We start from the raw sequence: 24,893 nt of genomic DNA, 5'->3' as shown, positions 1-24,893 counted from the left end.
TCTCTTTATATGCTTTTTGGAGCCACCACTACCAGTAAACATACAAATGTCTTTAGTGGAAGTACAAGACTGGGGAGAAAGTCTTGTATTCAGGAAAACAAACGAGAAAAGCACATTAATGCTTTTTTTCTAAATACTACCCCTGTTACAAGTGAAAGGAGAAGCAAAATGTGGCAGCTGTGGAAGAGTCGCCAGAAAAGCAGCCTCATTCCTAAATAGTTGTTTTATCTTTTATTCAAATCAGTATTGATCATTCACCTTATTTAGCACATGGGGCTCCAAATGAGTCTGGGCTGTTTATTCTCCAATATACTCTCAAAAGACAAACTTTCCTGCCCAAGGATGTCAGAAGCATGTGCTGGTGGCTCTGAGGCACTTCCTGAAAGAGAGGTGTGGAATGGATGCGAGAACTTACGCTTTAGGGTCTTACAGGACCACGTTCCCATCTCTGCTTTGCCCTTCAGTTGCTATGAAATCATGGACTAGTTTTTTACTGTTTCTGAGTCTCATGTTTCTTATTTCTAAAATCAGCTTTGTGGCATGTAATGTTCTATAACTGACTAGAATAGAGCCTGATTTTATGGTACATGTTCACTACATGGACTTTGATAGCTAAAGCTATTATCAGGAGCAATCTAAGATGTCTTTAATTCAGTCATATTAGTGGATAGTCACAACTCTGTTTTGTAATCTCTGTGTTTTTGTAAAGGATCTTTAGCAAGTTGAATTGAACTTGGATTGAATTGGACAGTGTCTACATAAATCTCTGCTACCTTTGACTGTTTCTTCACTCATTACAGGTGACCTCCAGTGGAGGAAAGCAGTGATAGGTTGGTTGGTACTGGATTTCAAGTACAATTTATGATAAGAATTACACATAATTGTCTTTTCTTTAAAATTTTTTGCCTTTATATTTTAAAAATCATAATTCTTGGTTGGCAAAGAATAAACACACCAGCAGAACATACCACTTTAATTGACCAAACTGACATTTAGACCCTGTAGTTCATGCAAGAAAGGTGTGGGTTTCAGATACGTATAAGCAATTCAATCGTTGTAAGGGTTTAGTTCCATTTGTCCCTTTTGCAACAAACAGACAAGAAAAACTTGTCTCCCCTGACCCCTGTCTTTTGGCTTTACTCATAACACTTACTGGGAAATGAAATGTTAAATGAGGTCAAATAATAAATAGGTACAGAACTGTTTAAAAGTCAATACCAATTGTTACACTTCCTACAACAACTTCACACCAGAAAATAATTAGATTTGGTACCAAGCTCACTGATGCTGAGTCTTACTCCACTGATTGCTATTCTCTGTGGAGAGACAGACTCAGTGTTATTGCCTGAAGACTGTTTTATGGATTTTAGTTTTTTAATTCCCATGAGAGAGTTCAAATGGCCACAGCTGCTGGGCTTATCAAAGTGTAGCTACAGACATCTGCGCTGTGTTTCCTGCTGTTTTTGATATTCCCTATGCTTATTTAAATGTACTGTGACTGACCTTTAGCCCAATCAGTTTAACTTTACATTGAGAGTTTATTGGGGACAGTGGAGGTGGGGAGAAGAGTGAGTTTCATGATGAAAACTCATGTGAGGAGGTAAAAAGGCATCTTTGGAGAGACCCTTTGTCTATGAAAGTGAGGAAGTAGATCAAAGAGAAGAAAAAATTAAACGCACAAAGGCTGCCCAGGTAAAAACTCCATAATGAGAATGGAAGAACTGTGGAAAACAGGAAATAAATTTGAGAAATTAATAACACGTGCTTGGTCCATCCTATGCCCATTCTCTTTCCTTTGACCTTTGGCATTTCCTCTACTGCTCTCCTGGCTGCCTATGCCTGGCCCAGGGACACTTTCCCTAACTTCCCCTTTCTTCCTGCCTTGTCCTTAATCCTCATTAGGATGTACTTCCTCTGCATCCCTGGCCCAGGTGATGGGATTGCTAATGTGATGGTCTGATAATAGGTGTAAGTATGTTGGTATCTGCAAGGCACTGTCTTTAAAGTCTAGAATGAAGGTTAGGGTAGCCTGGGACTTGTCTGACTCTAGTGGAGAGAAAATCAATCATGGAAGCAGGACAGCTGGGGAGATCATTGTGGGCAGGAAGATGCACTGAAAGATCAGAGCCCCTCAAGTCATACCTGCTTACTCTAAGTGATGAACCAGCCCAGGACATGCATATCAGAATATAAACTTTAAGTCTGATGAGGATAAAGTTGCAAGACTGAGGGAAGATTGTAGGGTGGGAGGGCACAAAGGTGACGACAATCACAGCAGCATCCCACTAAGGGCAATTCAATAGGTCAGAGATGCTAGGAAAGTGTGGCTCCTGATTTGGTGCCTGCTGCTATTTACAGAGTGGTAGAGATGGAATTCCACAAAAAGAAGGGGGAGGTGGCAGAGTCATTGACAAAATGGAACTTCCCTACAATCTAGCCTCAGTCTCCATAACACTACACATTGGTGTGTTTGCAACACTTCTTTTAAGAGGGTCTCTTAAAGGTAGACACTCATTAGAAATCTATGCAAATTCCCATGATGGAGCATGCATTCATTCATGCAGTTATAGTTATAGGAAGGCTGTGTTTTTTAGGCATGTTCCGAGGATGCCAACATAAGACAGACTTCATGTCCTTAAGGAGCTCATGATCTAATCCAGGAGAGACACGTGAGCGAGTAATTGCAATGCCATGTGACGAGTGCCCCAGTAGTTTCATGGGTGGGGGACGAGCAGGTGAAGCAGGAGAAAAGGCAAAAAGGGGTTCAAAGAGGAGGTCATGTTGAATGAATAGGAGTTTGCTGGCTGGACAAGTAGGGAAAAAGCATCCCAAGCAGTGGAAGTAGCCAGTGCAAAGACACAGAGGAATGAAATAATCTAGTGCCTCTTTAGGGAGCAGATAGATAGAAGTTCAATGAGGTTGAAGGGAGCAGGGGTCAGATGATGAAAAGTTTTGAATGTATTACCAAGGATCTTGAGTATTATGTTATAGGTGATGGGCAAGTTGAGGAATTCCTGACACCTTTGGACCTTGAAGCAATAGAGATTCGTCCCAGGCCAGGTTAGTGCTCTGCACTGTCCCTTTCTTCCTTTCTATGGGCTTACTTCCCCTCAGGTGCCAAGAGCTGAGTTAGTCACACTCTGGTTCATGTCACTCTGTTGACATGGGTCTATGCACAGCCCCTCATTTATTTCATTATGTTATATTTTAATTTTTATTTCATTTTCCCCCTTCAACCATGATCCCTACACCCATTCCTTCCTCCCCACGGAAGCCTCCAGTCTGGTGGATTTGGCAGATGTCCTCAGATATTTAGGTATCCTTGTAACTTATGCTGTGCTCTTTTGTATGTGTTTTTGTTTTTTCTGTTGTATTCATTTATTTATGTTAGCACGTAAAAACGATTTAAAATTTTTATTTTATATTGGAGCATAGTTGATTAACAATGTTGTGTTAGTTTCAGGTGTACAGCAAAGTGATTCAGTTATACGTATACATGTATCTATTCTTTTTCAAATTCACTTCCCATTTAGGTTATTACAGAGTATTGAGCAGAGTTCCCTGTGCTTTTCGTATGTGTTTTTAATTCACACAAACAGTATTGTGATGTAACTTTTTTTCATTCAGCACTATGTTTTATAACCTATCTTATGGCTATATGTATACTTGAATTATTACTTCCTACTCCTGCATAATATCCCACAGAATCTATTCACATTTCCCGATCCCTTCTGCTAAAGTTGAACAAGAAGTTCACTGCCCTCTAGAACAAACAATGCATCAATAAACATCCTCCTATATGTCCCTTATGGATCTGGGTAGAAATTTTTTTAGGTTATGTAATCAAGACTGGGATTGTAGGTATGAGCTGTATGTATCTTTGGTTTACCAATTTGGCAGATTGCTCTCCAGAACAGCTATACTAGTTTACACTCCAACTGATTATACATGAGAGTACCATGTCTCTTCATCCTCACCAACATATAGTATTTTCTGACTTTGTAATTTTTACCAAACTCAAATACATCAAGTGGTACCTCATTTTAACATAGGTGTTTCTCTGACTGCTAATGTGGTTGAGCATCTCTTCAATGATTTGGTAATTGTTCAGATTTCCCTTTATGTGAATTATTCACTAATATACTTTCCCTATTTTACTCCTGGGTTTCCTTTCCTTTTCTTATTTATTTTCAGGTATTCCTCATGTATTGAGATATTAATCCCTTGGCTTCTTCAATCATTGCAAACGTCTTTTCCCATGGTGTCACCTGTTAATTTTGTCCATAGTGTTCTTCATCCAATAGAAATACTCAATTTTGATAAAGTCAAAACCATCAGGTTTTTTTCTTTAACTTATGACATATACTTTTAGGCCTTGTTTATTTATTTTTTATAAATTTATTTATTTATTTAGTTTTGGCTGTGTTGGGTCTTCGTTTCTGTGCGAGGGCTTTGTCTAGTTGTGGCAAGCGGGGGCCACTCTTCATCACGGTGCGCGGGCCTCTCGCTATTGCGGCCTCTCTTGTTGCGGAGCACAGGCTCCAGATGCGCAGGCTCAGTAGTTGTGGCTCACGGGCCTAGTTGCTCCGCGGCTATTGCGGCCTCTCTTGTTGCGGAGCACAGGCTCCAGATGCGCAGGCTCAGTAGTTGTGGCTCACGGGCCTAGTTGCTCCGCGGCATGTGGGATCCTCCCAGACCAGGGCTCGAACCCGTGTCCCCTGCATTGGCAGGCAGATTCCCAACCACTGCGCCACCAGGGAAGCCCCTAGGCCTTGTTTAAAGAAGTTCTCTTCAACCCCCAAGTGGACAAAGATACTCTTTCACATTTTCTTCTTTTGGCTATATAGTTTTAATCTTTTATACTTAGGACTCCCTGATCTGAAGTTCACTTTTGTGTATGGTGTAAAGGAGGGATCTAGATTTGTTTTTCTCCAAAAAGCAAAAAATTACCCCAACTCTGAGTACTAAGTAATCTATTTTTTCCCACCGATATGTCACCTTTTTCATTTATCAAGTACTTATACGTCCGTGGGTTGATTTCTGAGGACTCTATTTTGTTTCATTGTTCTTTTTGTCTATTTCTATAGCATTACCACAATGCTTTTTAAAAAATATCTCTTGTTTCTGATAGGGTAAATGTCCCTCAAGCCCATCCTTCTTTTTCACAACTGGTGATGTTATCTGTGGACTTGTATTCTTACATATAAATTTTGGAATGTTTGCAAATCTCCTCAAAAATTGCTGCTGAAATTTAAATTGGGATTCCTTTGCATTTATGGGTTAATTTGGGGAGAACTTATTTTTAAAACAAATAAGTCGGGACTTCCCTGGTGGCGCAGTGGTTAGGAATTTGCCAGCCAGTGCAGGGGACACGGGTTCAAGCCCTGGTCTGGGAAGATCCCACATGCTGCAGAGCAGCTAAGCCCGTGCGCCACAACTACTGAACCTGTGCTCTAGAGCCCGCGAGCCACAACTACTGAGCCTGCGTGCCACCACTACTGAGCCCGTGCGCCTAGAGCCCATGCTCCGCAACAAGAGAAGCCACCTCTGTGAGAGGCCGCGCACCACAATGAAGAGTGGGTCCCGCTCGCTACAACTAGAGGGAGCCCACGAGCAGCAATGAGGACTCAATGCAGCCATAAATAAATAAATAAATAAATAAAAAACAAGTCATTTCATCCATTAACATGAAAAATTTCTACATTTATTCAGGGTCTTTTTAATACCCTTTTAAAGGTCTAGGTTTTTCTCCATTTAGGTCTTATGCATGCTTTATTATTTCATTCCTAGATATTATATAGCTGTTGTTATTATGAGCAGTGCCATTTAAAAAAAATAAATTTATTTATTTATTTTAATTTTTGGCTGTGTTGTGTCTTTGCTGCTGCACGCAGGTTTTCTCTAGTTGTGGTGAGTGGGGGGCTACTCTTTGTTGAGGTGCGCAGGCTTCTCATTGCGGTGGCTTCTCTTGCTGTGGAGCACGGGATCTAGGCGTGCGGGCTTCAGTAGTTGTGGCTCGTGGGCTCTAGAGCACAGGCTCAGTAGTTGTGGCACATGGGCTTAGTTGCTCCGCGGCAGGTGGGATCTTCCCGGACAAGGGCTTGAACCCATGTCCCCTTCATTGGCAGGTGGATTCTTAACCACTGCACCACCAGGGAAGTCCCAGTAGTGCCATTTTAAAAATTACATTTTCTCTTTAATTGCTATTAGTGTAATGAAACCACTAGCTCTCTTATTCTGACAGGTTGTGGGTTTTGAGGGTTTTCCAAGTAGGGGATCATGATATCAGCAAAAAATGATATAATAAAGTCTCTTCCCTCTTAAAACTTTCAGTTCTTGCTTCTTTTTCTGTGTTATTGCACTGTCCACGACTTCCAAAATCATACTGAACAAGAGTAGTGATAGCTGTTTTCTTGCCTCGTTCCTGCTTTTAAGATGGCTACATTTAGAGTTACTCTAGTAAGTATGAAGTGTGCTGCAGGTAGCAATACAGAGCCTTTAACAAGTTCCAGGCATTCCCTTCTATTCCTAGTTATCTGAGAGTTTATATTTTTATATTACGAATAGAGGTCGACTTTTTTCAAATGCGTTTTAGGCTTCTATGAGATAGCTGTGTATTTTTTTCTTTTTTATTCATTAATGTGGTGATTTACATGGACAGATTTTCTGTTATAAAACCATCCTTCATCCCTAGGATAAGTCCTATTTCATTATAATATATTATTTTAAAAAAACTCTGCCAGGTTCTGTTAGCTATTTTTTTTTTAGGATTTTACATCTATTTTCATATATGAAATGGTTATAATTTTCTTTTACTACCATCATTTTGTATTGGAATCCAGGTTATACTGACTTTATAAAGTGAGTTGACTAACTTTCTCTCTTTTTCTACTTTCTGTAACAACCTACATATGGTAGAAATTACATATCTCTAGAATATTTGGTAGAATTTACTTGTAAAACAGTCTGGGGCTAGGGGATTTTTATTCTTTTCATGAAAAGGTGAATTCTTATTTTTCCAATTTCACTAGTGGTTTTAGCCTATTCATATTTTAGATTTCATCTTGTATTAATTTTTGGCATTTGTATACTTTCAAAGACATTTATTTATTTTGTCTAGGTTTTCAAATATATTAGTTATGTACATATGTGTGTACAATTTTAAGTTTCTACTTTCTTTCTGTATTTTGTTTATTTTCAATTTCTCTCTCTCACTTTTTTCCCCTTTAACATTCTTGCCAGAAGCTGTCCTGTTTTATTGATCTTATAAAAAAATTCAGGTCTTCATTTAGCTAAATTTCTCTATTTTTTTGGTGTTGCTGCTGTTCGGTATTTTATTGATTTTAATCTTATGTTTATTATTTCCTTCCTTTGTATATCTTTGGCTATCTCTGTTGTTCATTTTCCAATTTCCTGATGTAAGCACTTAGCTCATTAGTTTTAAATCTTTCTTGTTTTCTGATAGATATAAGTTTATTAAATCTATAAATTTCCTTCTAAGTAGTGATTTAGCATGTCCTACAGATTTTGACTGGTATATTTTTAATACCATCTAATTTTAAGTTTCCTCTTTAAACAAAGGGTTTTGGTACATATTTTTTAGTTTCCAGAGAAGTACATTTTAATATTTTTTTCTTGTTACTGATTTCTTATTTTATTACATACAGTCAGGTCACACTGTATCATTTGATTCTTTGGAATTTATTGTGGCTTCCTCTGTGTACTATTACACAGTTGCTTTGTGTAAATGTTTTGTATGTGCTTGAAAAGAAGTGTATTCTCTCTTAAGAATAATAAATAGATACACGATAGATAGGTAGAAAGACACAAGTTCTTAATTTTGTTCTTTAAATCTATCTTCTTTATATTTGATTTTTAAAAATCTGAACAAAGTTGGCCATATGGACTTCAAATTTCCTAATCCAGGGTTGAGTGGGTGTCAATGAAACAAGATTGGGCATGAGCTAGGTGATGGAGGAGGGAATTTTTTTCACCCTCTGTGTCCAATTTGACTGTACTATGCTAATAACTTATTTTTATAGAGACGTGTTTTATTGGCAGTGGTTGTAAGAAGAGTGGAGAATGAAGAAAGGAAATGAATGAAGTTTGGATGAATGCCTCCCCACAGTGGAAGGAGAATTAAAGAAAGTTGCTCTAATTTGGGCCCTGTGGATGGCTTAAAACCTGGAGAAAGGTAATGTGTGTATGTATGTGTGAGTGTGAGTGTGTGTGTGTGTGTGTGTGTGTGTGTGTGTGTACCTGCAGGTACCTTTAATGAATTGGAACATTTGGGCACCAAACTGCTTTGCTTTGGGACATGCTGAATGGAGGGGAAACACAAAGAAGAGAGAACAGTTTGGTATCATCTCCAAACTGCTCCTTCCTGAACAAAACAAGAAAGCTCTATGCTGTGGTTGGCAGGAATAGGTAATTATTTTGGAATCACTTTTTTTCATAATTCTTGCTTTGTGTGAACAAATCTCAAAATTACCATAAATGTAAATGGAAGTTACACATTAATGCAGCCATCGGGTCTGAGACTAATATTTGTTTATGCATGTGAGCTCCCCTGGGGCTTTCAGAAATATTTTGGGAAGTGGACTTTGTAAAAGACTGGATAATCAAGCAGCAGAAGAGCTCAGGGCCATTGGATTTTGGCCATTAAGTGTTAAAATGACTTAATTTGTACTCACAGATAGGGACATACTAATTTTTATATGTGTGTGTCTTTGTGTGTGTGTATTACCAGATTATATGTATTTGGAAAAATATAATATATATAAGCACATATATAACATTTTTCACAACTAGCATACAGCTTTGTTAACCTGCTTCATCCATTCAACCATATGTCATTGATGTGATATAACAGTCAATAAAAATATTACTAGTAATCCACAGTTGGGAAGAATTAATACATTTGAAAATTTGAGGAATTCACCCACTACTGGCTTCTCTGATCAGGCCAAATTTATTTAGCAAGGTAATATCCAAACATTTAAGTATGCAAATATATAAAGCCAAGTGAGACATCATTTAATTCCTTTATTGTCTTACAGTGAAAGAGAGCAAATGAGCAAGTTGATGGCTTTATGCCAATTATTTTTACTATGATTTCTTTTATGCTAAGGTATAGCTGGAGGCAAGCCCTCAAATTCTAGCATGAACATGCAGCAGCAATAACATGAATATTTCAGGGGCTATAAGATTCTTTTCATGGGTTATGGTTGGAAATAAAAAATTTAAGTTACAACTGTTTTGGCAAATATCATGAACGACTGGGACTAAATGTAAGAGTGTGTGTAGCCTCAATCGCAGACTTGCTTTAAAAGACCCAAGTTCAGGACTTCCCTGGTGGTCCAGTGATTAAGACTCCATGCTCCCAATGCAGGGGGCATGGGTTCAATCCCTGGTTGGGGAACAAAAATCCCGCATGCCGCATGGCGCGGCCAAAAAATAAATAAATAAAAAAGACAAAGACCCAAGTTCTGGGTGTTCAAGGCCCTCCACAATGGTACCCTCTTTCTTCCTTTCTTTCTAGATTCATCTTTTACCACTCACCCCACTTAATGCAGCTCCACACCTCCTTCCAGTCACACAGACTTACTTAACAGGACATGCATTTTCACATTCAAGGAATATGGCCTAAGGACTATCTTCAAATATCAAAGCCAGCAACCCTGCAGTACAATGGTGGCAACACCAAGAAACTCAGACGACTGAGGCTGCCTGGCTGAGTCCCACAGAACAGTGGGTTTACATGGCTTAGGTCATGACCCCCAGCATGACAGCTACATTTCCTCCAGTCCTCTACCAGACTGCAGGCTTACCTTCATGCAGCCCTCTTGAAGACCGTGTCTATTGGTCGCAATGGTGACCACAGCAGGGACCACATAAAGACACTCTCCCTGTCCGAATGACAGCTTGTTGGGAACATCCATTCACACTGAAAGGGAGACATTACTAATCTTGAGGAGAATTAACCAATCAGAGTATCTAACCTATTTGTGTAAGGGTGGGTTTTCCCATTCCAGGAAAAAAAAAAAGTACAGCATTTCTGTGTTTAAAGCACATCAAGAATTAATGAACCTCATTCTCTCTTTCTTACCCAAGGCACATCACTGCTTAAAACCACAAAGTGCTGACCAAGCCAGTGGTTCCAGAACCCGGGGCCTCCACACAGCATTTTAAAGACTCATCCTCATAATAACTTACCATTTTAATGATAGTCCTGGTAACATATGGTGAATGGAAAACACTTTCTGTAGATTAAGCAACATAGTTCCCATTAATGGTTTACTATACTTGAGACCTTAAAGAGATTTAAGTAACTGATCATTTGGTGCAGTTTCTGCTGAATTATTTAAAACGCCTCCTTACTGCTTTAACTTTGAATCTGCATTAGAAAGTATAATGCCAATTAGGATTCCTCCATTGCTTCAAATGCTCTAAAAATAAATACAAGCTAAATCCCACCCCCAAATACATTTCTCTCTTTACACGGTGAGCTGTCATCTTGAGCTTAGGCATAATAAATAAACAACACACAAAAGTTTGTGAAAGGAGAGAGCCAGAAAATTAGGAAATAATTAAGGTAACAAAAATTAAAGTCTAATGGACGGTTTTTTGGAAGTGCCGAAGATACATGGTTCAGAGTTGTACACTTAGGTAAAAAACTCAGCGTTTACACTTGACTAGTACAAGTTTCAGAATTACATAATCTAAAATATAAATGTAAGTACTTACACTTATATAAAACCAGAAATGAAAGATATTGGCTCAGTTGACTGATTTGAATTTTATTTACTGTGATAATCGAAAGTGAAAATCAGATGCAAGGCAAAACTTTGGCTGACCATATTTTATTTTTGCAAAGCTGAGTATTTCTCTTGCTCCCCCTCACCCACCTGCACCACTTTCTTCTCATGATATGAAGCTTAGGTGTTAACTTTAAGCCTACGTCAGATAAGTTTCCCAAAGTAGACCCAAACTGTTTCATATTCCTCATATACACTTCTTTGGCTCCCAAGAAACCTTTCTACAGGCCACTTCTCCTACCTGGAATGTCTGTCCCTTGCTGCCTCACGTCCTTTCCTCTCCATTCAAAGCACTCTACTTAAGGAAGCTCTTCCACAAAAGAGTTCTTAACTAATCCCATCTGGCATCAGGCATTCTGATCTCTATAAGGATTGTGCCCTATATCCTTGTACATGCCAACTCTCCTAAAATAGTTTGCAAATATGGTTTTGCATTACTTTTGTTACCACACATTTTCCCCTGGATACATCTCAGCTGATTGGTACACTGTCTTCCTCACAGTTACTGCTCAGGACCTGTTCCTGCTGGACCACTGGAGGCTTAGAATATCCATTTGAACCAGAGTGCCATCTACTGGTAGGAAAGCTATAATTCATCAACATGACTACCTTCTGCCCAATGTACACACACACACACACACACACACACACACACACCAGTTCTCACAGTTTGATTAAAGAATAAGGAATATGCTATATCAAATCAAAACTTTACTCCCACCTTTAGTAAGATCTATGTATTCAAAAAGAAATGACAATGAAATAAGAAAAGATCCCCATTTGGATCCTCTAAATGAACCTGTCATCTTCAAAAGATGGGTGTGAATTTTAGACTATGTCCCCTGGCTGTTTTGTAACTTTTTCCTTCTATTTATTAAAAAGATTATATATGAAATGAGGAACTGGAGCAATATACAATAAAATGTCTGAATGCCATTAAGTTTCTATGGAAATGGCACTATTTTATGAGGAAGACTAATTTTTGTTTTTGTTTTACTCCAAGAATTTAGGCCTTCCGTAAGGTGAGCCATCCCTCCAGGACTGACCATATCTTTGAGTCATGAGTCTCTGAGTGCATGATTTCTCAGCATATTATGGAAGGAGTACATAAAAGCACAAAATGAGAAATATTTAGTCCCTGTTTATCAGGCTAACATTTTAGCCTAGTAAGTAATTCCTCAAACCCTTTAATAATGTCAATCTTTCTACTCACTATAAAGCACATCACATCGTGGGTAAATTTAAATTGCGCAGAAGTGGGTCTGTAAATTAAGAGAAAACTTTTCTTTCCCCGCACAGAGGCTGATTTAGATAGCATGGGATCATTAGTGACAAAACAGATGCCCCCATCTATAACCCAGAGACAGCTCTCAGCTGTACAGAGAACCTTTCGTTTCCTACAGAGAGGTGAACTCAAAACTTGTCACTGATTTTTGCACCCTCTTAATCTTCCTGTTTATTCTGTGCTTCATTAAAGTCAATCTCCACGGGGCAGGCTGTCATCCGAGCTCGGCCTGTCCTGCTGTCTTCTCTCTCCAGAGAGCATCCTTCATCCTGATAAAAGGGCTATGAGCTGAGCACGTGACTTCTTAAAGTAAATAGATTACAGAGAGCTGCTCCTTCCACACTCGCTCAACAGAATTTGATAAGCAGGAGCTCTGACGTGGGCATCACGGTGGAGACAATGCTTTCCCAAAAGATGGGGTTTCAGATTTACTGTTGTAAAATGAGATAGAGGATATTTATCTTTATCACTGTGTCATACCATCCGTTTAAGACTGCATTAGCTAATGTTGTTGATCTGCCAAGTGCCTCCCTCAGGATTTGGCATCATTATAGGATGTCTGCTGCGTGACAGGCTCTGCGCTAGGCACTGGAGACATAAAGATACTTAGAGGGAGGGACAATGATGACCGTGGTGGGAAACACAGTGAAGCTCCGTGGGAAGCCAGAAAGTATGCTACTATTACAACGCCAGCCCATGTTCTGAGCTTAGGGTGTGCCTGTTTGTTGCACTCACAGACCATGTTATCCCGGAGCAACTGTTATATCTGCATGAAAAAGCAACACTGGGGCCCATGACTGGTTTCTAGGCAGCTCTGCTTCTACCCTGACTCATGCTGACAGATAAAGCAGCAAACCTACCCCGAGGGTGCACGGCTCCTTCCTACATCGGAAACCGGACGCAGACCAGACTCTGGAGAAGGAAAGTCTCATCTCTCAGAGAGGAAGTTTAGAGGCATCTTGGATGCCTGAGCCGAGGACAGTTGTGTTCCTGTGACCACCAGTGGAGCACTGGAATCACTTCCCAATACCTGGACGATGGGAACTGTGAAAAAGACACCTCATGTGTCATGGCAAGGGTAAAGGTATGGGCAGACCCATAAGACTTTGGAAGCATCCATTCCTGGATGGCCAGGGCTAGACGCTCACTTGTACTGAGCTGAGAAGCAGGATGAGTTCAAGGGAGACTCCCAGCCACCCCACCCCAGTTTTCCCAAGGTCTGAGTAGCAGAAATCAAATCCAAGAAGGGTCCTGATGATTGGCGCTTCTTAATAATGATTGCAACTTCCGCCTGGGAGGCTTAAAGATCAACAAGAAGACAGGACTCCAAGGAGATGGTGTCCTGCTCCACCAGGGGCTGCTCTGGGCTCCTGACTTGCCTCTAAGTTTACTTGGTGATCATAGCAGCAGTGAAGAGCCTGCACGGGCAAGGCATCAAGGGCAAGGACTGCAACATCTGTGGGGCTGTTGAACTGTGCAAATCCACCTACCATCAAAGCTTAGTCTGGCTAACTTCTCTTCCTTTTGGTTCTCCAGGCCCTCGCTGGATCACATGCGTCTCTCTCTCCACTGAGCTCCTCTTACAATGTGCAATTTAGCATTTTATTATAATCAGTTTCGTAATCTAATTGCTCCTGGTACATTGAGCTACCACAACAAAACCACATTTGTGTCTTTCGCTTCTTTGAAATGAGAGACACAGTATCAGGTGTGCAGCAGGTGTCTAATACTTAATCTAATTGGGAATCAGAAAATAAGCGCTTGTAGAAATGTAAGTATAGCTTCCTCCTTTCAAAGAATAGTACACAGATCCAGAGAGTTGCTGCTTTATTCATCCCACAGGTGTCTAATGAAACTTTCAAGTCACTGTGCTGGGCGCTGTGCAGGAGACAGAGGTGCCCAAGAGATGGGCCCAGCTCTCATGGACCTTTCAGTGAGGCATGGAAAATAGGAGTCGTGCCCCAGTCACCAAAGGGCGAAACCCAGGAGGAAGGTAAAATAAGTCTGAGGGGGGATCTCAGGTGAGGGAGATGATGGGTCATTTAAAGACTCAGGGTGATTTCATGGAGAAGGTGGCAGCTGAATTCCATGTTGAAGGACGTGCTCTGCGGGAATGGGGGAAGAGTATTCAAGTATGAACGCGCTGTGGCCTTCACCAAGCTTTACATCCAACTCAACACCAGCCACAGGAGTCCGCTGGGACAAGTGTGATTGTGGCTGTCGTCCACGCTGAGCCTCTGAGGGTTTGCTGAAGGAGGACACGACCGTCCACCAGAATCAGAGCTCCTCTTGACGTGGCTACCCCAGCTCTCCACACCCAAAGAGGGCTGCCTCTCTCCTCTCGTTTCTCAGTTCTCATTGCCCCCTCTTCCCCCCACCAAGGGCAGGGAAGCTTGTATTCCGACTTGCCTTTGGCAGCTGAGATGCGCTCTGACCTTCTCGGGTGGCCCCAGCCCCAGGGCCCTAGACCAAGGCCCAGCTGTGCCCAACGCCCCTCTGCCCAAACGTGCTGTGAGTTTCTGCTCTGCCCGGGCCTGGCCTGGTTATCGCGCCCCTGGAGGGGGGACAGGTGCGGCCCACTTCTGTCTCGACTCCGCCTCCGCTCCGCCCCCCGGGTTTGCTCTTCCCAGGAGGGAAGCCAGGCTGGGCCTGTTTCTGGGAGAAGAGGGGAGTGTTTGAGCGAGCTTGGAACGCACAGGCCAGGAGCTTCCGAGCCCTCCGCACTGGGGCCCCAGCTCGCCCCTAACGCTGCCTTCAGATGGCTCCGCCCCGCCCTCCCGCCTGCACGGAAGGCTCACTCTCCCCGACGCTGCCTGCGACCCAGTTCCGCCCTCCCCCATCCACCCGAGCAGCGGCTTCAGCCCTGCTGGCGCCTTTGCTCACCCGGCTTCCCCTCGCTGGGCCTGTGCAGTGGCCAAAGCCAGCTCCTCTCCAGGTCTGCTTGCTTTCTTTTGTCTCCTGTCGCTTATTCCCTTTGGATTGAGGGAGAGAGGGAAAGCGTCAGGATGCCAGCACAGCAGCCCGGGGAACAGAACAGAGCAGAGAGGTGCTGGGTAACGTGCTTCTCTTCTTAGCTTAAAAGCCTGTCCCACAATTTCCTCTCCATTCTCCCCTCTAGGCCTGGATCTGCAGCTTCCTGTCTCCAACTTAACCGCCACATCAAGGGGAGTTCTGCAAGTGGCATCTGGATGAAAAGGCAGCCTCTTGGGCACTCCAGCAGCTGGTGAGGCCTTCCTGCCTTCTGATTGTTTAGGTTTCTGTCTGGTGGCAACGTGGGGGTAGGTAGGGTGGGAAGATGCTCCAAGCCAGGGTACCCTAATGTCCTCCCTCTTGGCTCTGAGGCTTCTTGCCCCTTTGGCCTGGGCAGGCTTTAAGTCACTAATTCTTTACAGGTATGATATCCTTTTTACCTTTTATTTAAGTTCCTCTATCCCAAAATTTAGTTTAAGTAAACATTTAGATATGGCAAAAATATACGATTCACTTCTAATCCTTTGGTAGATGTGCGTTTCACACTGTTTAATGTCACCCTGTTTGAGGTAGGACAGTACATCAGGGCCGTACCCAGTTTCCCTTTTTCCACCTTCCAACTACACCTCATTCTTATCACCTGCCCATGGATGGGGGCCTCCGTCTTCATGTCTGTCTGTCTGGCAGGCACTGGCAGTGCTGCTGCTGGCCAGACTGAGCTCACATTGCTGCCTCCAAACTTCCAGGTACTTTAAAAACCGCCTCGCTTAGGGCTGTCTGTGGATTTGGACTGAGGGGAAAGGCTAGAGGGGTGACTTCTTTGCTGTAATCTGCCGCAAAGGCCTCATATTTGAACGTGTAGGCAGCAAACTCTGGTCTCCTGGCCTGATGATATGACAGCCCTGGGAACCAGTGGTCACAGACCGCCCCCGCTTCAGTCTGAGCAAGCAGGGAGGTCATTGGACAGGGTTTCACCTGGTCCTTCTCTACTTCCAGCCCCCCAAACCCCCGTTAGCTCACGGTTAAGATTCAGGAGATATTCACAGACAAAAATGACGTAAAATGTGCAGACGTTAAGTACTTAATATTGATCTCCTCAAAAGAGGTTTAACACCAGTAAAAACTGAAAATAGACTCAAAATAATTTTCATTTTAGAAATTGTCCTATGGAAGCATTTGAACGTATGATAAAGAGTATCCTTCTCAATCTACTAAGCAAATGTAGAATCCGTGAACCCAAGGCTAACTGAGCCCGGAAGCTTTCTCTCCAGTCTGCAGGCCATGGCTCCCTGCCTGACTCAGCCTTTGTTTCAGGCTTCAAACGTCCAGGACCTGAGGCGTCTATTTATATGGAGATTCAAAGCCAGGTTTAAAGGAACTTCTCTTCCTCTTAACCTTCCAGGGTGACTCTTGACCACATGCATCTCCTCCCTCCATGAACTCCTTTGTTATTTTCTGTTGCTTACAACTAACATTTTATCATATTCTGTTTATAAGCTAATTCTTTCATGTCTTTACCAACCCCTCACCAAAAAAAAAAAATCCCACAATATCAGTCATGCAATAAGTATCTAATACTTACTTTAAATTTGGGAATCAGAATATTAGAGTCAGTAGGAAAGCTAATATAGCTTCCTTCTTGCACAAAGTGGGAAACAGATCCAGAGAATTGCTGCTTTATTTATCCCACAGGTGTCTAATGAAACTTTCAAGTCACTGTGCTGGGCGCTGTGCAGGAGACAGAGGTGCCCAAGAGATGGGCCCAGCTCTCACGGATCTTTCAGTGAAGCATGGAAAATAGGAGTCGTGCCCCAATCACCAAAGGGAGAAACCCACGAGGAAGGTAAAAATAAGCCTGAGGGATCTCAGGTGAGGGAGATGATAGGTCTGCTGAGGGCCTCAGGGTGGTTTTATGGAGAAGGTGGTACTTGAGCCCCGTCTTGAAGGATCTGGATATGAGGGAATAGGGGAAAGTGTGGTGGTGTGAAAGCACATTCAGGGAAGAAAACATGAAGGAGAATATTAGAAGCTAAGACCAGAATGCCTCAGGGCCAAATTATAGCAGACCTTGAATGCTGGCCAAAAAGCTACTCTAACCAGTAAGCAGGAAGCACTACAAAGGAAGAATTTATTAAAAATTTCCAAATTCTTGAACATGTATTGAACTCTTTTTCAAAAGTGAATTCTCCATCCTTGGAGGTTTAAGGACCAACTGGATGTGCTTTTATCCACCTATCCACTTATGATTTGTAGAGATTCGTAAAGAGGATTCATGCATGGACTAGGTAACTGCTCTGGTTACTTCTGATTGAGATTACAAAATCAGGATTTTGGAACTAGAAATTGACCCGAACATCACAGGAGGGAAGACTGAATTTCTTTTTGTATTTAGTAGGTGCTAAATGTATGCTTCCACAATTAATGAATGACATGAACAGAGTTGTGCTTTAGGAAAAGGAATTTGGCAGCAGTGTTTAAACTAGATTAGCAAGAAGGGAGAGACTGGATATAGGGAGACTGCTTAGGACACTGTTACTCATTTTCAAGGCCTAAACTAGGTTAGTGGAAATGGGAATGGAAAGTAGATAGACACGGTGGATGTAGAATCAAGATGACTACTTTGTTGTAATTATCTGTCACTCTCTTCCTCAATGGATTGAAAATTCCATGGGAGCAAGAAGTGTATCTTATTTGACTTTCTATCCCCACTGCCTAACAATGACTAGCACATGTAAGTGCTCAGCAGGTATTGAATGAGGTTGTGGAGTCAGTGTTGCCTGGCTGAATGAGTAAGTAGTTGAGATGGTATCATTTGAGGGGCACTGGATATCCAAGCTGCTGGGCAAGGGGCAGCCAGAGTCCCTGGATTGGAGCCCAGGACTTGGGTGGTCCTGGGGCAGAGGGAACACAGGACATAGCGTCTGTCTCTACTTCCTCGCTCTCCATGCCAGGCAGGGCTTCATCCCCACAGCCCCACCAGAAATTTTCACATTTAGGTCACCCCACCCTTGCCCTGTCTTCCCTCTCGATGCTGATAACTTCTCATCAGCATTTGACACAGTTGACCATTTCATTCTTGGAACATTCCCTTCACTTAACTTCCAAGACATTACTCTGCTGGTTTTCTTCCTACCTTACTGATGGCCCCTTTCGTTCTAGGCATTTTGGCTTAACCTCCTATTCCCAATCTTTAAATCAATGGTTCTAAGTCTTAGCTGCACATAAGAATCACCAGGAGCTTTTTTTTTTTTTTTTTAACATCTTTATTGGAGTATAATTGCTTTATAATGGTGTGTTAGTTTCTGCTGTATAACAAAGTGAATCAGCTATACATATACATATATCCCCATATCAACTCCCTCTTGAGTCTCCCTCCTACCCTCCCTATCCCACCCCTCTAGTTGGACTCAAAGCACCAAGCTGATCTCCCTGTGCTATGCGGCTGCTTCCCACTAGCTAGCTATTTTACATTTGGTAGTGTATATGTGTCCATGCCACTCTCTCACTTTGTCCCAGCTTACCCTTCCCCCTCCCCGAGTGCTCAAGTCCATTCTCTAGGAGGTCTGTGTCTTTATTCCTGTCTTGCCCCTAGGTTCTTCATGACTTTTTTTTTTTTTTTTTAGATTCCATATATATGTGTTAGCATACGGTATTTGTTTTTCTCTTTCTGTCTTACTTCACTCTGTATGATAGTCTCTAGGTCCATCCACCTCACTACAAATAACTCAATTTTGTTTCTTTTTATGGTGGAGTAATATTCCATTGTATATATGTGCCACATCTTCTTTATCCATTCATCTGTCGATGGACACTTAGGTTGCTTCCATGTCCTGGCTATTGTAAATAGTGCTGCAATGAACATTGTGGTACATGAACTCTTTTTTTTTTTTTTTAATAAATTTATTTATTTATTTATTTTTATTTTTGGCTGCCTTGGGTGTTTGTTGCTGTGTGTGGGCTTTTCTCTAGTTGTGGTGAGCAGGGGCTACTCTTTGTTGTGGTGCGCGGGCTTCTCATCGGGTGGCTTTTCTTGTTGCAGAGCACAGGCTCTAGGCACGCGGGCTTCAGTAGTTGTGGCACTCGGGCTCAGTAGTTGTGGCTCGCGGGCTCTAGAGCGCAGACTCAGTAGTTGTGGTGCACGGGCTTAGTTGCTCCGCGGCATGTGGGATGTTCCTGGACCAGGGATCAAACCCGTGTCCCCAGCACTGGCAGGCAGATTCTTAACCACTGTGCCACCAGGGAAGTCCCTGAGTAAATGTTTTTGTCATTCCCCACATCTAATCCATCATCAAATCCTGATAGTTTTATTTCTAAATTACATTCTAGACCCAACCACTTCCCATCACCTCTGCCACCACCATTCTCAGCCCTCACTGTTCCACAGCCATGGCTTCCCGACTGTTCTTCCTGACTTCACTCTTGCTGCTTTACAGCTCACACAGCCCTTAAAGGGCTCTTCAAAAACTTACATCATATCATATTTCTTCCTCTTTAAAAATCTGTCCAGTGGCTTCCTATTATATATAGAACAAAATTCAAACTCTCTAGTCTGGCCTTCAAGGTTCTTTATGATCTGACCTTTCCTACTATCCAAGCTCTCCCTCACTCTCCCCTTCATTCACTCTGTTCCCACTGTACCTCCTTTTTGCTGTTTGTGATAGCCTTTGCCTCTGAAGCTCTTTGCCTGAATCTTCATGTGGCTTGATGCTTACACCGTTCAGAGCTCTGCTCACATGCCATCTCTTTAAAAGAGTCTTTGCTGACCTAGCCTCTCACAGCTAAAATGGTCACTATCCCTCCGCCCAGTGGTCCTCTATTTTAACCTTGCTTTATTCTCTTCTTAGCTCTTATTATTATCTGAAATCATGGTATTTGTTTATTTCTGTCTCCCCCCCCCACCTCCCAGTAGGAGACAGGGGACTTGTCTGTTTTGTTTATTACCAGTAGTTTCTCAATAATTATCTGTTGAATGAATTGTTAAATCCGGACTTGGAATTCAAACTGATAGTGAAGCAGACTGTACCACCAAGTTGTCACTGTGAGGTAGATGAACAATCTCAGCACGAGGCATAGTTAATTCAAGACTCTATCAAAGGTGTTTTAGGAGAGTCTCTGCCTTAGCCGGTAGGCAGGCTGTCTGCCCTAAACTTCCTTCCTTCCTCTAGTCATGGTGTCTGAAACTCTCCCATTGGCAATTCAGATTCATGCCTCTATGTTGGAAGGTTTTCACCTCCTCTTGAATTCTCTACCAAAATTCAAATGCCTTCAGCATGTGTCTGTTGGCTAATAAAAGATTCGGGAAAAAGGATTTTCTGAGAGATCAGACCAAGAACAGAAGGGACTAAGAGCAGAGGGAAGGCAGCCGATGGCCATACTAAGTTTTCTTCACCGTGCTATAATGCCTTTGACAGAGTCACTGGAGGCAATCAGTCCTATAGAAAGCTGGATTGCTACAGGCCTTAACAAAAGACTTTCTGTGTGGATTCCAATGGGACTAGCAACCTCCTAATCTCTCCCTCTCCTGTGTACTTCCTATTCCACTCCGCAATCCCCAGTATAATTTCCTGCACAGGGGGACTTGACAGTTTGGTAGTCTACCCTCCTGATTGTTTTTCTATCACAGTAAATCAACCAGCCCAACCTCTATCCTTAAGAAAATAGTGATTTTTTAAATGCCTAAACAATATGTTATAGTATTCTTAAATGCCAGTTGAAAACATTTTCTTATTATAAGGTAATACTTACATTTTAATAACACGTTAGAAACAAAGAATTTAATTTCCCTAGTATTCAAATTTGGGTTCCCTGAGAAGTAGACTCAGAGATGGAGATTAGCATGCAGAGCAGGTAGCAGGGAGCACTCTTGAGATCAACATTTGTGGAAGGGAAGGAGGCAGGACTGGGCAGAGGGAAAAGCTGAGATCAGTGCAGCTTCCACAAAGGCCTCAGCTCAGCCCCTGGAGAGCTCTTCAGAAGAGCTGGGATGGCCTTTTAGAGTTGACTCCCCTTGCAGTGAGGAAGCTAGGGTTTCAAACTCCCACATCAGACAGACACTGGATGCAAGCTGATCCCCTGTGAGAGAGGGGGGCTGTGTGGCCAAGGGCAATTTCTGGAGAGGACTGACAGCTGAGGGTTATCTAGTGACAGCGCTCCTAGCATCTAGGAAAATAAGTCCTTAGACCAGAATACAGATCTGGGCAACATGACACAGCATCCATTACACCTAGTGTTTTCATGTTGATGTCGCTTTTTGGTTGCTAACATTATTCTGGGTATCTATTGCAAGGCAGTTTGATTAATTATGTACTAAGAATCTCCCTCCACTGAATTGGCTTTACTACTGAGGAATCTTTTCTTGTTCATGCAGTGCTTCTGAAATACTTTCACTTTTCTGTCCATAACATGTGCTATATTCATATGCAGACGAGAACTGTGTTTTTTGATGTTATTGTCATTCTTATTTGACATTTTGTGAAGCACTCACAGGATGTACGAGGGTTCTCAGATTGTTTCTTGGCCATCTGCAGTGGCCAGTCCGGATGATTAGAAAAGTAAGATTCGACTCTCATTAATCCTGCAGACTCATTTGAATCCATGTCCCAGAATTTTCTTTAAAATAAATAAATAAACAAAATAAATAAATAAAACCCTCAACCTAGATGATGTTGGAGGAACTAATTACCCAGGCTTCCCATTATAGTTTTGTCTGTGTAAGGACTGCCAATTGGGGCCCTGAGTAAGCGTAATTGAGAATTAATGTGTTCTGCAGCTCAGAGTTGGGAAATAAAACTGGGACGACCCACCTAAAGGAAAAAAAGATGATTCTTATCATGTAAGTGAGGCAATAAGGAGCCTTGATTGTTGGCTTTATTGCTCAGGCCTAGCCCACGGACAAAGACAAAAGGACCTTCTTTCTGCTATGGTTTTTCAATCTGGCAAATTTGGTCTCTGAAATAAGACTAAATTATACCTTGTTCATCTCTGCAAAAACATGGACATGAAAGAGCAAAGAAGTTATACTTAGTAAGTTCAACACGTGTCCCAGCGAGCATTAAGCAAATAATAGATTCTTATTTGAGATGGTCTACTTGTCTGGAATTCTAATATTGTGGTTGGGGCTGGGAGTTGGTATCAGGTGCATCATGGGCCTATATCCCTCTCCCTGCACTACTCCCAGCATCTGAGGATGATGAGGGAAGTTCACTTTTTTCCTTGCAGCTTTGGTTTATTGCTAGGGAGGCTCTACTCAGTGTTTTTGTTTGGATGGCAATATAGTCCAGTGGCTTGGCATGTGACTCTGAAATCCTGGCTTCATAACTTAGTAGTTGTATTATGTTAGGCATCCTAAACTATCTGCTCTGATCCCTTAGTTTCTTCCTCTCTAAATTTACAATGACCAGAGCTCCTACTCCTAGAGTTGTTAAAATAATTAGACAATACATGTGAAGTGCTGATGGTGCATAGTAAAACCAGTAAATATTAGGTATTATTGTTTGTGCAGAATGAGTTCACAGGTATAAGATTAGGTTGAGAGTCACTTGGACAATTTCTGGGACAAAGAAAGGGGCAGATAGATTTGGTTGAACTGCTAATTCTTTTAATATATACAATTAAGTAAATAAAATAGCAACAAAGAAGTTTCCATGCAGAGTTGAAACCAATGAGATAGATTCCCTCTTTAAAGTTAGATCTAACTGTGGGAGCTGGATTAGATAATTTATTGGTAGCAAAGGTAATATTAAATGTTAAGTTAGGAGTGGCCATTGCTGTCATTGCGAGTCCAGGAATAGTCATTTCTGTCAATCACAAAAGATATAAGTCAGTCAAGGAATTGTATTTTCCTATACCAAAAAGCCTTCCCTAGCTGAGCAGAACAAGATGTAGACTCACCAAACTCAACAACCTGCTTTTCTTACAAGAAAGCATTATAAAACTTAAGAACAGAATTTTAAATTTTGATCTGGTAGCCAGCTTAGGCTCTGCTCCACTAAGGTATTATTAACTGGGTAGGAAAAATGGGTCTCTGTAAAACCTAAAACGTTTCTAGCACACGTATTCCTTAATCTAGGTATTTTATTTGGAAATTTTTAACTTCTATGTTAGAATGCCTGTTGATTCTTATGTTTAAGAGAAGTGTTTCTTCCATATCATGTTGTCTTTTCTAGTTGAATTTGCTCCATCTTTATTCACTCAACAAATATTTATTGAAGGGCCACTATGAACCAATTAGGTAGTAGGTGGGTGTTCTGAGTGGAGGTAAAAGGAGGAGGATAAAAACGGTTAACAGGCAAATGTCTTTCAAAATTCTATTGAAAATGTGTATTATTTTTATACTTTACATTCATGTGTCTGAATGAACTGAACTCTATGCTTCCTTAGAGTTGGGACCACATCTCCATAGCATTTTGGTAAAGTTTCTGTTATCTCTGACAAGCATCCACTTGACACATTTGCTAAGGGATGCTAAAAGATTGTTGTAGTCAGTAGTGGGAGCCAATGACCCTAAGGGCAACGTGATTACCAGTAATATAGTTTCTCTGATTGGAAGAAAGTTAGCTACAGGTATAAATGCAACCTGAATAAATGATACAATTTGTGGATCTGTTTCTAGACATCAAGCTTTAAGAAAGTTTGAGGAGTTAAGTTTTATTTATTTAAAATGAAACACAAGAAAATCAAGCTGCAATAATCAGAAAAAGGAAAAATGGAATAGAGAGAAAAGGGAAGTTAAAATGAAAACCATCGCTTCTCTCTGAAATTATAACAGTGTTGGTAAAGGCTTTGGTATCTTGCCCGGTACACGTGAGAATAATTTCTAAAATATAAAGTCAAGGTTTCACTGAAGGCATCCGGAAAGATTAGCATCCAGTAGAAATGAAAGGAATCAGGTTTAGTTTTTTATTTATTTATACTGCATTCTTCTATTGCTTCTTCCATCCTACTTCCTTTCACTTAAGGGAATCTCAAATAATTTGTTTTGGCTTTTCTGTGAAGACTGTGAGAGGGAAATGCAGGGCTATACCCATAACCTCCTGAATCAGACCATCTGGAGAGTGTGATTCATCCACCTGCACATTTTTTTTGGTAGTAAAATAAACATAACATGAAATTTACCATCTTAACCATTTTTTAGTGTACAGTTCATTGGCATAAGTATATTCACATTGTTATGCAACCATCACCACCATCCATCTCCCAAACTCTTTTCTTCTTGCAAAACTGAAAAGTCTGTGCGCATTAAACAATAACTCCCTGCTCTTGTCTCTTCCCCCAGGCCCTGGCAACCACCATTCTACTTTCTGGCTTTATGACTTTGACTATTCTAGGTATCTCGTGCAAGTGAAATCAGACAGTATTTGTCCTTTTGTGAGTGGCTTATTTCACTTAGCACAATGTCTTCAATGTTCATCCAGGTTGTAGCATGTGTCAGAGTTTAATTTCTTTTTAAAGGTGAATAATATTCCCTCGAGTGTATATGTCACATTTTGTTTATCCATTCATCCATCTGTGGACACTTGGGCTGCTTTCACCTTTTGACTATTGTGAATAATGCTGCTATGAATTTGGGTGTACAAATATCTCTTCAAAACCTACCTTCAGTTATTTTGGGTATATGCCCAAAAGTAGGATTGCTGGATTGTATGGTAATTCTATTTTAATTTTTTTAAGGAAGAACCAAACTGTTTTCCATGGCAGCTACACCATTTTATATTCCCACCAACACAAGAGTTCTGATTTCTCCACATCCTTGCCAACAATTGTTGTTTCCTTGTTTTGTTTTTTTAATAGTAGTTATCCTACTAGGTGTGAGGTGATATCAC

At 41.5% G+C, this 24,893-nt stretch overlaps 1 long non-coding RNA gene across 1 annotated transcript; it reads left to right on the top strand.

Annotated features, from left to right (window-relative positions):
- Positions 1-4,597: 4,597 nt before the first annotated feature.
- On the top strand, positions 4,598-24,739 carry LOC309626847. Its single transcript, XR_014243434.1, has 4 exons — positions 4,598-15,037; positions 15,221-15,325; positions 16,765-16,915; positions 24,347-24,739. It is a non-coding gene; the product is annotated as an uncharacterized lncRNA (long non-coding RNA).
- Positions 24,740-24,893: the final 154 nt, after the last annotated feature.

This window comes from Balaenoptera borealis (genome assembly GCF_965194805.1).
Source record: "Balaenoptera borealis genome assembly, chromosome: 3".
NCBI lineage: Eukaryota > Metazoa > Chordata > Mammalia > Artiodactyla > Balaenopteridae > Balaenoptera > Balaenoptera borealis.
Note: the sequence above shows the minus strand (reverse complement) of the source record. Positions and strands in the feature narration are given on the sequence as shown.